This window comes from Etheostoma spectabile, chromosome 4 (genome assembly GCF_008692095.1).
Source record: "Etheostoma spectabile isolate EspeVRDwgs_2016 chromosome 4, UIUC_Espe_1.0, whole genome shotgun sequence".
NCBI lineage: Eukaryota > Metazoa > Chordata > Actinopteri > Perciformes > Percidae > Etheostoma > Etheostoma spectabile.
In genome coordinates this window covers 13,828,160-13,842,046 of record NC_045736.1, presented here as the reverse complement: position 1 = coordinate 13,842,046, position 13,887 = coordinate 13,828,160, and the positions used below count along the sequence as shown (strand labels likewise).

At 39.5% G+C, this 13,887-nt stretch overlaps 1 protein-coding gene across 4 annotated transcripts in view; it reads left to right on the top strand.

Moving 5' to 3' along the window:
- Positions 1 to 13,887, top strand: part of raly (RALY heterogeneous nuclear ribonucleoprotein) — a 158,570-nt gene that overhangs the window by 3,931 nt on the left and 140,752 nt on the right. The gene's annotated exons all lie outside the window — the stretch shown is intronic.

The window sequence follows — 13,887 nt, the reverse complement described above, 5'->3', positions numbered from 1 at the left end:
GACAAAACACTAAGACAACTTGATGGAGAAAAAGAAAAACCGTCACACTGTTCAGAAACACATGTGTTCCTCCTCGACTGTTCAATCTCACGACACTCTGAAGCCGTTGTTCTTTTATAAGGTTAGGGAAAAACCGGCAGGACCATTTTCACAGAGGTATGGCTTTAGGTTTACCGTCTCTGCATCACGCCCTCGGCACTGAAGAAAGCACTTGTACAATTGTTTCTACCTCTGCTTTGGGGTCAATATTTAATGACAAGATTACATGTATTTCTTTTAATTGCCCCGGGTTAGAGGCTACCTTGCAAAATTTACAGCATAAGTTCCCTGGAAATCTTTATATCCAAGCAAAATTGGTGTTGGAACTGAACAACAACAACAAGGATAGAAAGCATATCCCATACAAACAGGGATAGTAGCATACAGCTGTTAAAATATATGACACACTGGTATTGAATCAGTACTCGGTATCGGCCGATACGCAAGTTCAGGGATCAGAATTGGTATTGGGATTTAAAAAAAAAAGGTATTAGACCATCTCTGGGTTAAACTAACACCAGCCTCGCTGTCACAGCCAGTAATCGTACGTCCATGCGCAGCCCTAAATTTGGGTGTAGTGCAACAGAATGTTTTATGTTTCATGTCTGCTGTGCACATTTTGGGGTATATAAGGATCTGTAGACATTCCCAGGTAGCATTTCCATCCTCCAGCAGATGCTTTTAGCTGAACTGACATGGTGTGTGTGTGTGTGTGTGTGTGTGTGTGTTGTGTGTGTGTGTGTGTGTGTGTTGTGTGTGTGTGTGTGTGTGTGTGTGTGTGTGTGTGTGGTGTGTGTGTGTGTGTGTGTGTGTGTGTGTGTGTGTGCGGAGTGACAGGAGGTGTGTAAGTGTCTTGCTCGAGGTCATGTCATCACGATATACGACAATTGATTTACTGAACGTTTACCTTGTAGCTCAGTGGGTCCTTGACTCAAATCAGAATTTATAAAAAAAAACAACGCTTTCCCTTCAAACCTGACACACTTTGTGAGGTAAGGTATTCAAGTTCACCTCATACTGTCTTAAACCATTGAACTTTACATACAGGAGGTATCATAGGGACTAAAGATGTGTCACTTTTGCCAGAGATTACTTGGATGTCCAGCGATAACTTAAGGATTCTCAACACAAATATACTGTAGCTGCAGGGTGAATTCAGTGTTGGTTCAGCAGGTTTCTCTCTCTTTATAGTGCAGGTTGTGTCGCTCCAAATGTTCCTCTCGGGGGGGATCCTGTAATAGGAATGTGGATTGTGAAACCTCGGCCTCACAGTGCTTAGTAAGTGGGAGATTTGGCGTTCTTTCATGTCACCTCCCTATTCTCAGTTTCCTTGTGGAGTAACAAGAATTATTAGTGAAGAAAACACCAGGTGGTCTCTTTTTGAAGGAAAAAAGGAAACCTGTTGTGCTGTGTTGTATGTGTAGCTATTTGTAAAAAAGTAAATAAAAAATATGGATATTTTATATACAATGAAATATACAGCATTTCATGGTTATGGTAATTTTATCGAGATTTAAATGCTAAACCAGAAGCACATGTTTGCACCATGTTACATAATACTAATGTGTGCACATGCATTGACAGCCCCAGTCTCATGGCAGTTCATGGAATGGTCACGTTATTTAATCTATTGATTTGTTTACAGGTCACGTTAATGTTATTTTGTGCGTTGATTACAAATTTTGAAGTAATGTATTTCAATGGGAAGCCTATTTTGTGATCACAGAACGATCAGGGTAGCGAGTAGTGTTGAAAAGCCAAATATCCGCGCAGGGAGGGAGGGGGGGGGGGGGGGATGGGTCAAACTACACAGGACTTTCACCCCGGAGACCGGGGACCGTGTCCCGTGTGTTACAGTTTCTTTTCCGCGTTATTCTCTTCCTAACCACAACCGTCCCGTTGTTTTCGGCGTGTCCCGTGTCTGACGGTTCCTTTCCACGTTCTTTTTTTCCTACCAACAACAACAACAACAACAACAACAACAACAACAACAACAACCGTCCTGTTGTTGCCATTTCTCCGTTGCACGAAATAAACAACATTAATGGAACCTGTAAACAAATCTATAAATCATAACGTGGACATTTCACAAACTGGCGTGAGACCGGATTGGCATTGACTGTTGACAACAACTCAACAGAGAAGCTTAAAGCAATTTGCAGTTTAAATCATTAGCTGGAGCTGCAACAAAGCACAGGGCTCTTGTTTTGAGCCATATGTTCTCTCAGTGATGGCTTAATTAGATACAATTTATCAGAAATTGTAATGCTCAAATAAACATGCAGGTAGACAAGTGCTTTACTATCTATTAGTTATTTCAAGAACCTAAAAATTCAAGAAAAAAATGTATACAGCAGAAAAATCATCTGCGCCAAAAATGATATTGCAGTTCACCCTAAATTTCTCAAATGAGGCTTTCTGAGCTTGTCTCTTTCTGTGTAGCTGCGCTGTATTTAGAACCTCAGGTTTTTAGTTTTGATGCTACTCAGGCCATGACAGTAAATGTTTGGGAACCACTTGGTTGGCACTGTGATAACTTTTTTGAGTAAAATCTAGTCCTTATTATAAACCATTATGCAGTGTTTTGGTGCAGACTGTTCTCATGAACCATTCATGCATATAGCTACAAAAATGAATGCATTGGACTTCGTATGTACTTGTGCTGCACAAGAGCTCTCTAGTCCACAGGGTCATTAAGCGGGGGAGTGGAGTTCGGGTCTGGGGAAAACACAAGACTCCGACACAGGAGACGAGTGTTTGTGTTGCTGGAGTATTACATTTGGGTACCAGTTTATTAATCCAAAACATGATCTTTTTTTTTTTTTTTAATCTTAACTAATCGTTTTGGTGCGTAAACCTAACCCTTCTGTTGTCTTCAGGTCAAATTTGACCCCTTTAAAAAATACCTATATCTGAAATATATATATATTTTTTTATTTTCTAAATTATCACAAAAAATTAATCGGATTCCATACAACGCTTTTTGCAAATACAATTGATCACTTTAATTCCTGACTAAACTCATCTGTACGCTCCTCTGATCTTTACTATTATTCAAATTAATTCAAAATCCTTGCATTTTTAATTCAAATATTAGGTATAATTCTATATAAATGAGGGTTATTGACCATGAATTCCAAAAAGTAGTGTAAAACTAGTGGTAGTAAGGTGGTGTTAGTGAAAACTAAAAAAAGTCTGAAAAAGGGACAAAAATGTCAAATCCTTGTCCGTTTTTGACCCGAGAGGACAACACAAGGGTTAACTGTTGTCGCAGCAAGGCAAACACCTTTTGTCAGATAAACTCAACTGAAACAGCCCGGCTAACTGTAACCTTTAGTTGGCTAAATTTATTTGTAAAGACAACTAAACTTAAGTGTCACGTAACCGGTTGATATCACACAAACCCATACATTCTTTTAATTCCTATTATTAGTAGCTAGTAGTTCCTTGTATTTTTTCCACTAGGTGTTCTGGTATTTTTATTTATTTTTTATTTTTTATTTTATTTTTTTATTTCATTTTTGAAAAAACATTATCTTATTAATAGTGTATTTGTTGTATTCTCTGTATGTGTGTGAGTGTATCTTGCTGCTGTACTACAGTCATTGGGGCGGCAGTCCGTAGGGAGATGGGTTGGGAACCGGAGGGTCGCTGGTTCAAGTATGGACCAAAGTACAGAGTGTGGATTGGTAGCTGGAGAGATGCCAGTTCACCAGTTCACGCCCCCCCGCCACGCAACCGCTCAGGGCGCTGGTCCACGGCAGCCCACTCACTCTGACATCTCTCCATTTGTGCATGAATAGGGAGAGCATGTGTCCTGAGAATGTGTGTGTATTTCAGTCCTGTGTGCAGCAATTCTGACAAAATAGAGTGTAAATTGTAATTTCCCCGTTGGCGATCAATAAACAGTATAAATTATTATTTCCCAGTTTGGGATTAATAAAGTCTACCTACCTACCTACCTGAGAAAGCGTTGTTTAGTGCCTGATAAGCCTTCATACCAAGGCTTATGGTATGAAGGCTTACCAATTCATCTCAGCGAGTAGCTTACTAAACGCGGGGCTGTTTTTGTTTGGAAGAGCATACTGTTGCAGGAAATCTGCAGCAGCAGTGATCATAAAAACATAACTCAGGTTATGAAGGCTGCGTTGTGTTGGATTGAAAACATATGATTGGATCTTTGTCTGAGCTAAAGCAATAATCCATTGGATAATTTCTCTGTCAATCTCTTTAAAGGAAAAAAAACTTGGTTTGTTGGTAAGACCATGGGTCTTGATCCATTCTGGCGTTTTTAATTGTCTTTTTCTATTGATTTGGATGTTAAAATGCATAATATGAAATGTAGAATTGGATAGAGTGGAAAAATAATGGACAAAGCTCCTGGGCGTGAAAAGTGAAGCCAATTAAACATTAAACCTGCATTCTATCTAAATTCCAACAGGTTCCACTGGTTCAAAAACATAGTCCGCTTCTATAGAAGAAGCCATTGCACTTAATTAGGATGAGGTACTTTCTTACCTAAATAATATTTACTGTTTCCTTAGAGTCATTGATCTCTGAAAGCTGGAAAACTGCCCCCATCGCTTGAAAAATGTAAATACAGTAAATACTCATTATCTGGCCTTGTTGCCAGATATGCACGTACACACAAATACATACACACAAAAGTTTCGGTAAAGATGCCCATGCATCATGATCTAAACAGCCAAACATTTTCTGAATTAATCCCAGAAAGACAATCGGCAAGTAAGAAGCAAACCTATTAAGAAATCTCATTCAGGAGACGCTGAATCTAAGCAAGAAATAGAATATCTGTGGGGTGGGAGTCGGCATTAGATCATTGTTTTTGCAAAGTTATACAGCTACAAGTGATTTAAAAGCTATTACTAATACATGAAGTATAGTCATCAGCGACCTGTCAGCCTTCCAGGTCTCTGAAGCTCACAAACGCGCTGTGTTTGCTGGACTTACAGCTGCTAAGAGGATGATTGCAATCCGTCGGAAGCCTTCTCATGACTTATCTGATTGTTCATGGATCCTTTTCCTTTTTGGATGTCATGTACATGGAACTTTTGACGGCTTGTGTGGGTGGAGCCCCGGGGACTTTGGACACTTGGCACAGCATTGCTGAGTCCTTGGAGGCAATGCTGTAGCCTTTTCATTTGTTTGCGTGTGATTGGTCCTTTGTCTTGTCTGTTTTCTGCATGAGTTGGGACACCCCCCCCCCCCCCACCAGGGTGTCTTTCTCCCTACCGTTTTTCCTCTCTGTGACTCTGTGTAACTGCTCGTGAATGTTACGTTTACACTATTATTTTTTCTGAATATAACAATAAAAATTTGATCACAAAAAAGTATAGTCATCAGCACGGACTATGTGACTGACGTGGTTAATCTCTGTTTTGCTGATCTTTCCACAAGCATTTCAACCGTTTGCAGCGAGCACACAGAGGAGAATACAAAGACTGAACTCATCAATTTCTCTGATTGTAAAGACAGTCAGGGGTTTTACTGAGGCCTGAGCTATGTATATTAATGCAGAAGGAGTTTGTGTCCAAAATGAATAACTTGGTAGAAAAAAATATTTCTAGAAAGTGTAGGATGTAATCACAATTACTATAAAGGCATAAAGGTTGCTGAATTTCGATTATTTAAATACAGAAAGATTGTTTCAGATGGCATCAATAATTCAACCAAGCAAACGAGAACAAGAAATCTAACGTGCACAAGAAAGTGGAAACATCTCTGATGTGACTCTATTAATGCTGTCACCTTCAGCTTTCATCCCGATTATTAAAATCACACGTCTGTCTTCTTTGACCTGCTTTCCTGTGGTACCAAAGAGACAGGAAAACAAGGAACTCTGTCCTGATTACAATATTGAAAGTTATGTGTGCTGATTTTTGTTATCTGGGGGAACTGAAGAAACTTAAATTCTATACTGTACAACATTTCCAAAGGCAACACTTTTGTTTTTGCCCCTCGTTTTTCATGCACTAATCTCAAAGATATAAGACTTTTTTTCTATGTACACAAAAGGCCTATTTCTATCAAATATTGTTCACAAATCTGTCTAAATCTGCGTTAGTGAGCACTTCTCCTTTGCTGAGATAATCCATCCACCTCACATGATTGGAATATCAAGATGCTGATTAGACAGCATGATTATTGCACAGGTGTGCCTTAGGCTGGCCACAATAAAAGGCCACTCTAAAATGTGCAGTTTAACAGTATTGGGGGGGGGGGGGGTTCTGAAAACAGTCAGTATCTGGTGTTAGGGTTAGAGAAATACTTTTCTACTTTTTACTCCACTACATTCATCTGACAGCTTTAGTTACTTTACACATTAAGATTTTTTTTGCACACAAAATGGATTTAGTTTATTAAACGTTTTAAACAAGCCAACAATAAAATGGCCTACAATGATTTAATTGTTACACACACAACTGATCCTTTGCCTCCAAATTCCACCGGATGCGAAACGTCTGCGGAGCCGCTCCGCTGCGTGACGGCTCAGTGCACCCCCGTCCGTCAGTACCCACCAGGTCCGGCTGCGGCCATGACTGACAGCTGAAGTCACGAGGACCCACGAGATCTCGCAAATTCTTGTAGAATAGAACCACAAAAACAACAACAGCTTGTTTCCATCCCGAGGAGTAGAGGGGACACAGCTCTGGGCTGTGTTTTCAAGGTGTAGTGCAGGGAGATATGATCCGCCGTGAGCACGGCCTATTTTACTTTGAAAATTAACCAAATGTTTTATTTTGTTTCTGTGCTCGACTTCCTGTCCTGCACTATCTGCCGTGTGCTGAATTGCCGCGGAGCTCTCCGGCATCCGACAGAAGCTCTGCGTATCTTCTCCGGAGGGCCGGGGATCGCCGGAGCTGGTACGGAGTCGGGACACCGTCGTTCAGCAGTTGGTGGAAATACACGCTGACTTTAAAGGAAACCTAATGACTCCGTCGCCGTTCCGGAGCAGATCCGCAGCTGTTCCGTATCGGTGGAAATTGGGGGTTACAGCTTCTAAAATGGGAGGATTTTTCTGCATTGAGTACTTTTACTTTTAATACTTTAAGTACATTTTTCTTGATGATACTTATTAAGTAAGATTTTCAATGCAGGACTTGTAACAGTATTTTCACAGTGTGGCATTGGTACTTTTACTGTAGTAAAGGATCTGAATACTACTTCCACCTCTCCTCATGAGTAGAGACGGTCAAATTATTGACTTATAGTGTATTATTTTGTTTTAAGTTGCATCAGTTTTGTTCTGAATTGTGCTTGATAAACCTACCAGATGGACGGTAGCTTAAGGATGATACATAAATAAATAATTTCACTAAGGAAAGGATGGAATAGTAACTTGATCGATTAATTGGTAAATGTTTTTGGATTTTGACGATTATTTCTGTCATATGGTTGTATTGTTGCATATTAAACAATAGATTGAAAACACTTTCATAAGAGTAGGGTATAGGACCTTCTACTCCCCTTCACACAGGAGTATTTACTTATTTAGTCCATGTTGCTTTTTCTTATTTCATAGTGAACTACTTTTGTTTCTTGCTTTTTTTTTTGTCATTTCTGTTGTGTTTTGTTTGAAACAAGCCATCCAGTTCACTTTAGAAAATCAATTTCAAACATGCCCGACATGAAGAAATGTTATGTAAGCAGTTATTGTTGGATGATAACGCAATTGTGATCAGGGGCTGCTCTGTAAACCCGCTGTGGTGAGTGTGCATGTAAAGGTGGATGTTTCTCTGTCAGCTTCCTGACAACACAACACAGCGGTGCCAGGAACTAGCCTGTTCACAGCTTCCTTTTCAACATAGCTGTTTCCTTTATTGTTTGCTTGTTTGTGTCTCCTGAGTTGGATTTCCTGACAACAGAGCTCAAGAATATGCTTTTGTGCAGCCACTTGACTGACTGCTGATATACTTGGCTGACTGGTTGTTTTACTGATTTGTCAACTGACTGACTGACTTGTCTGCCTTGTCTCTATTCCATTCACTGTCTTTGTCAGCATCTCCCTCGCTCTCCTCTATTCTCGGTCCTTCTCTGGCTTTGCCAACATTTTCAACTAAACTCTCATTAATGCAAATTGCCTGCTCTCTTTGCTCCAACATTCATAGAACTTGTGTGTGTGAGTGTGTGTGTGTGTGTGTGTGTGTGTGTGTGTGAGTGAGTGTGATTAGAGTCAAGAGGAGTCCTGACATTTAGAAACTCGGCTACCTCTCTGATTCAGCAGAAACAGATGGAAACCTCCCCTCAGCCTCCTCCTTCTGTTCCTCTTTACATCATCTGCATTATTTCTTTCATCCCATCTCTCTCTCTCTCTTCTCTCTCTCTCTCTCTCTCTCTCTCTCTCTCTCTCTCCTCTCTCTCTCTCTCTCTCTCTCTCTCTCTCTTTGTACCTCTCTCCATCTGTACTGTCTCATTTGTAATTTCTTTCACTTAATGTGTCAGTTCACTTTAAATGCAGGCTGTGTTAGTGCGACAGAGACAATCAGCTAAACCTTTAGTTTGTTTCCTCTGGTCCAAAAATCTGCAACTTAAACCTTTTTTTAAAAATAAAATTTTATGCATGATCTCGTGATATCGCTAGAATCCAGCTGCTGTACATGGTAACCAGTTTTGCCTCCCCCCAAAAGCCCACAACACTGTTCATTTGACCGGTCAAATCCCTTCTCCTTCAGCTGCTCCCGTATTGTAGACATACTCATTTTTATGTTCATACATATTTTTTGGGTTTCTACCAGTTCATGTTTACATGCTTTAGTATTCAAAAAACATTATTTTTCACAAACGGTCTGTCTCAATATACATGCAATCGCCCTTTGTCTGAAACGCTCCATTTTAGCGCCTGTCTCTTTAAGCTCCCTTCTTTAAGTAAAAGCCCAGTTAGCTCTGATTAATTTCTGAGGAAAATATGGCACACCTCTGCTAAGGTAGTTCTCAGTTTTCTAATGAGCCTGTGTATGACATAGGAAGTGGAGCCAAATCTGAACGGCATGTTGGTGGAATTCTGACTGAGACAGTCCACTAAGAACTGACTGGGCTGTTATTTCAACGTTTGTGGTTTGGCAGGGACTCCAGCTACTTGGAACATTTTGAAATCTCTTTTTGTTTTGATATTATGGTGAACTAGTGTGTGTGTTGTAGCAGTGTTTTGCCATTGAGAAGGAGCTAGCATGCTAGCGCTAGCATGTGTTATGGTTAGCCACCTCGTCTCGGCCAGTGACGTAGAAAGCCGTGCAGATTTTGAACAGCTCACCCGGAGCCTGAAGGCAGAGGACATTCAGAAACCGGATCTCACTCAAAACAACATGGATGGTTTTCCTCCAAGTTTTTATGTGTGTGGAAGCACCAGAGACAAAATCCCAGATTTGGTGGCTAAGTGGTTAGCACTTCTGCCTCACAGCAAGAAGGTTCTTGGTTCGAATCCAGGTCGTTCCGGGCCTTTCTGTGTGGAGTTTGTATGTTCTCCCCGTGTTTGCGTGGGTTTTCTCCGGGTACTCCGGTTTCTTCCCACCATAAAAGACATGCATCCTAGGTAGGACTACAGTTGAAAACTAGCCTATTGGCTAACACTGGTGCATTTACAGAAATGTTCATTAATGTGCATTGTCCTAATCAAATAAATAAAAATTTATTTTTTCATAATATAGGCACTTTAAATAAGAATTAATATTAAAAAAAAAAAAAAAATTATTTACTCATCTGCATCGAATCGTTCTAGAGAGAATTGCCATGCATCTAAGAATCGATTATTTTTCCCACCCCTAGTTCGGACCAATCAGATTGTCAGGGCGGGCTTTATACGATGATGGACAGATGATCAACAGTAAAGTAATCAACCACGTCACCAAAGAACGCTTGGGTTGAATTCATTTATAACAAAGATGGTTGCAGCTGGAGAATTGAAACGTGTAGATTCTGCCATCTGCATTTGTCAAACAGAAAGACGTTCTTGCCGTCCTTCCTCCTCTGTTGCTGTGATTGGTTTTAGGTCTTTCCAATCTTTTCTTTCCTGGTTCAGTTAACACGCCCCACAATCACAGCCCAATGGAGCAGCATCAGACTCATATCCGGACTACAATTTGATTATGACGACGTCAGGCTATCGAGAGAAGAACATATTTAGGATAGCATATATTCCAGTCCAGGTCAGACCTTGAATCCTCCTCCAGCTGCTAGCAGCTGTGGATTTTGATCATCCTAGTATGCAAAGTGCCTTGAAGTATGGTCAGATCCCAGTCCCACCTCAAACAAACCACTCCAGAAATTGTTTGAAATGTGAAAAAGTATGTTGAGTAAAAAAAACCTGTTTAACAAAAAAGTGTCAGTCAGAGACGTTTCTTTTAAACATTATTCTTTTGGGTGTTTTGGCCTTTAATTGATAGGACTTTGGGGAAAGGAAACGGGGTAGAGACATGCAGCAAAGGACTGCAGGTTGGAATTAGATGAAGTATCGTTATCTCCTCTGATACGGCCTAAAACGCTGGTATCAGAAGGTACCGGAGTTAATGCACCGTTCTAATACCACGTAACGAAGCCCTGAAGAAAATCTTAACCCTCGTGTTCCCGCCGACCTGGAAAGTTTTGTTTGTCTGAGTCAGATTTTAAAACGGAAAAACCTTTTTTATCAAGCTTATGGTTGTTTTTTTTCGACCCTTTTGTGTTTTTTTCCCCCCAATGTTTTTGACTTTGTCTGAACCTTTTGAAATTTTCGTGGGTTTTTCCCAACATTTTTAAAGCTTTTTTTTGTTTTGTTTTTTACATTTGTCACTTTTTTTCTTTTCACATTTTTGTTACTTTATTTGACATTTGTTCACATTTTAATCACTTTTATTGACTTTTTCTCTTTTTTAAAACTTTTTTTTTAAAGTTCTTTTACCATTTTGTTTTTTCTTCAAATGTTATAAAATTGACAAAACACACAAATTCAATGAAAGTAATGAACTGATTATTTATTTATCTTGTGAGTAGCGTTGCTGAGAACCATCCACGTTACTTTTTGGACAATTTGTTTGAAAGAAACCCACATTTCTGATATCAAAGCTTTTTGGAAAGGGGTCAAATTAGACCCAAAGACAACAGGAGGGTTGAAGTAGTTTATTTATCTTATTTTTCCATTATAACTGACTGTCAAACTGGATATAAAAAAAAATAAAAAGTTCTGTTTCAGTTATTGTTCATGTTTCACAAAGAGTTTAACCTGAGCCAGACCGACAACAAAGAGAGAAATCATATCTCATCCATACAGGGATAGTATACAGCTGTTATATAAATATATTGCCACACTGGAATGACACACTGGTATCGGATCAGTACTCGGTATCGGCCGATATGCAAGTTCAGGTATCAGAATCGGGATCGGGAAGCAAAAAAAAATGGTATAGGACCATCTCTAGTTGGAATCAAACCCTGGGCCGCCGCGGTAAAGACTGAGCCCTGGTACACGGGGCGCACGCTCTACCAGGTGCCCCCCCCATTTAGAGACGTTTCTGCCAAGGAACATGTTCTGCTCTTTGATGGAGCTCCAAAGGAATCGCAGCAACGACGACAAGGATGCTGCTGAGAGAAGAAATCCATCCTCAGTTAACACAAACGTGAACATTAAATCTCTGTAAAGTCAACAGTACAAAAAGCTTGGCACATGAGGTGGGGGTCAGGGAGGGGGGACTAAGCTGCAGCATTTCAGCAGAGCAGGAGTGAGAAATGTCAAAAGCATTACAGTACTAAATAAGCTGATGCCGATCAGCTAATAAATAAGTGCCAATTCGGTGCACAATCTCGCTTCTTTTGCTACAGTATAATTAAATGTTTCCTTTGCTCATTTTTGTTGTCATTATTGTGTCTTGCTCTGATTTTTGACTGAATCAGGAACTTTTTATTATTATTAATATTAATATTTAAAGCAATGCTCGGGACACATTTTTTTGTTTCTGCAACTAACAGTGATTTAAAAAAAGAAAAGAAAATCCTCTGCAGCATGGTTTTCCTAAAAAGCAATTGTAGTTAAATACATGCAAAAGAGTAAAATGTAAAAGGATCTACTCTGCTCTTACTCTCAGTTGATGTTTGCACAGGTCTGAACAGGAAAAAAGATAAAGTTTAGTCAAATAAAATAAATACAAATACAAAAAGATGAGGGAGAAGGAAAAGAGAGGAACCGGTGGGGGGGGGGGGGGGGGGTGTAATATAAGAAGACAATATAAAAAAGAAAGGGAAGACGTGGAGAGGATAGGAGAGTAAAGATGAAAGGTAGAGGAGAAAAGGTGTAAGAGGAGTGCAGTGGAGGATAGCTTGTAGAGATTTGTGTGTGCGTGTGCGTGTGTGCGTGCGTGCGTGTAATGACTGATAAAGCGCGGAGTGGGATGAATTATAGATGCAGTCGAGGTGAAATTTTCATGAAAATGTTACTAAGCCATTCAACATTAGTCAAACAACCTACACGACCTAAAAAAGAGGGATACGAGGATGGAAGAGAAGAGACAGGAAGGAGAGAACTAAGGGGGAAGAGAAGGAGGAGCGACAGGACGGAAGGATGAAGGAATAGATGGACGGGTGAAACCTAGGAGCCGCTGTATGATTGAGCCCCGCCATCTTTTGTCACCGCCATCTTTGATGGCACTTCTACAATTTTAATGCGTGTTTTGAAGTGTATTTTTCAAAGTAATTTAATCACTCGAGAATGTCAATTTTCACATCGTTAACGCAACATTGACGATTTTATCGTAGAATATATATATATATATATATATATATATATATATATATATATATATATATATATATATATATATCTCATCCACCCTTAACCTACGCACACACAACTTCGTAGAGACTTGTCTGTTTGCATAAAATGTAGAACCTTAAATAAATGGTCATTTAACCCTATCCTTGCATTTTGGCTGCTGTGATTTATACATTGAATTAGCAAGTCTTGAAAGAAAGGGGGGGGGGGTACAGTGGGAGGGGTACAAGCAAAAGGAAGGAAGGACACAAGGAAAGAAAGAAGGAAAGTTGTCAATGAATTCCCTCAGGTTAGGTGTTGGTGTGTGTGTGTGTGTGTGTGTGTGTGTTGTGTGGTGTGTTGTGGTCTAATTACACTCCCCAGGCATATTATGGGTTATTTGCATTAATAACAACAATCCATTTAACAGCACTGTAGTATTTATGTTTATTATCTCGTTAGCGCTGAATGTTGTGCTGTTGTTTTTTTTTTAAATGACTAAAGCGAATTAGCTGGAAACTTTGCTGTTCCACATGATTTAACACCCCCCAAAACAACAGTTAAATAAATGATTCATACATATACTCTGTGTCCAATGTCCAATGAAATGTAACACAACAGAATAACATAACACATTCTGTCTGACCAAAGCCAAATGGTTTCAGTGTGTCAGTTATATTCAAATATATGCAAATTAGACATGGCTTCATACAAAAGACCACATGTGCCCATTTAGCTTAAGGCTACACTGCAAGAACATTAAAAGGAAAAGAGATTGTCTTTATTTATATATATATATATATATATATATATATATATATATATATATATATTATATATATATATATGTATGTGTGTGTGTGTGTGTGTAAACTGAAGTGTTTTGCTTGCAGAGCATACAGTTAGACTCTGCTGCTGAGTTTTAGTGAACACACTTCAAATAACATACAAAATGAAGCTAACGTAATAACGCTAACCAGAAAACTGTATCTGCTCGCACGTCAAAGGACTAAGGGCGTTAAAAGGAATTTTAATTTTTACAGCACTAGTTCGACTATTCTCCAGTAGTTCGACTATGACCATGCTCATTTTTTTTTTTGCAGTTCATCCTT